The sequence below is a fragment of the Echinops telfairi genome, unplaced genomic scaffold (genome assembly GCF_000313985.2).
Source record: "Echinops telfairi isolate 266 unplaced genomic scaffold, ASM31398v2 ScPeMD7_7468;HRSCAF=8506_0, whole genome shotgun sequence".
NCBI classification, from domain to species: domain Eukaryota; kingdom Metazoa; phylum Chordata; class Mammalia; order Afrosoricida; family Tenrecidae; genus Echinops; species Echinops telfairi.
In genome coordinates, this window is record NW_022111369.1 from 73,793,009 (window position 1) to 73,794,076 (window position 1,068).

Genomic DNA, 1,068 nt, shown 5'->3' on the forward strand with positions numbered 1-1,068 from the left:
GAAATTCATGGTGATGGAATGCTTTTCAGACACAATTCTATTTTTTTTTAAATGCGCAAACATGGAAACAAAATTTTAAATGTTTAAGTCATATAAATGCATGCCAGTGACTCCAAATTGCTCTTAAGTATGTTTCATTTTAAGGACACAAAAGCTCCACCTGGTCCTATGGGATGTTATGCTGACACCCAAGACAGTCAAATTTCCCCACAATTAAACATTCCACTATCTTCTGGTTGTACCAAAAAATAAGCAACCAGTAAATAATTTTGCATTAAAAAAAAACCCACATTTACATTAAAAAAGGATGAAGTCAGATTTCTTCCTTCTTAAAAATGTTTCTAGAGCTACTAAAAACTTGCATTTACAAAATAGTTCAAAAAACCATTCCTCTGTACTGTATAAGAAGGGAGATTAGAGGACACACCCATAAGACATGGTGGATAAACACTAATCAGAATTGTTGTTTTTTTCTCTTGCTTCCTCCAAGGCTGAGGTCTCCTTTTACCTTTCTCTGTTTTCAGCAGGTAAGCCTTCTTTAGCTTCTTGGTCAGCTACTTCAGCCTGTTTTCCCTTTGCTCTTCTTTTCCCTTTGTTAGTACTTTTCTGTCTGAGGATTTATCCTTTTCTGCTGCCCTATTTGGATGGGTGTCCAATTTTGCAGGTGCGGACAACCTCAGTGATCTCACCGACAACCTCAGCGATCTCCTCTTGGGCTCCTCCTTCACCATCCCTTCAGCCTCACTGACCTTCCTTTTGGACATCTTGGTTGTGGGAAGGGCACTTGCCAGATGCTTACTGACCATAGGGTACAGAGAGCTTTCTCAAAGCCGGCCTGCATGGCTGTTACTGCTCTGACCCACCAATTCAACATTTTGCAAGTGCACAATTCTACTCTTCATCAATGTCTTTTAGTTTTTGAAAATATGGAATGGGAGCTTTGGAGAATGTCTAGTGAATGTGAAAACCAGTGAAGAATGCCATTGTAATCTGAAAAATTCTGAATAACAGAACGACTCATTCTTATACTTCCTATATTTTTTTAAAGACTGAAAATAAAAAATGTAG

The 1,068-nt window shown here is 38.2% G+C and overlaps 1 pseudogene; it reads right to left on the reverse strand.

The window, feature by feature from the left end:
- Nucleotides 1-450: 450 nt before the first annotated feature.
- Nucleotides 451-764, reverse strand: LOC105978926 (annotated as a pseudogene).
- Nucleotides 765-1,068: the final 304 nt, after the last annotated feature.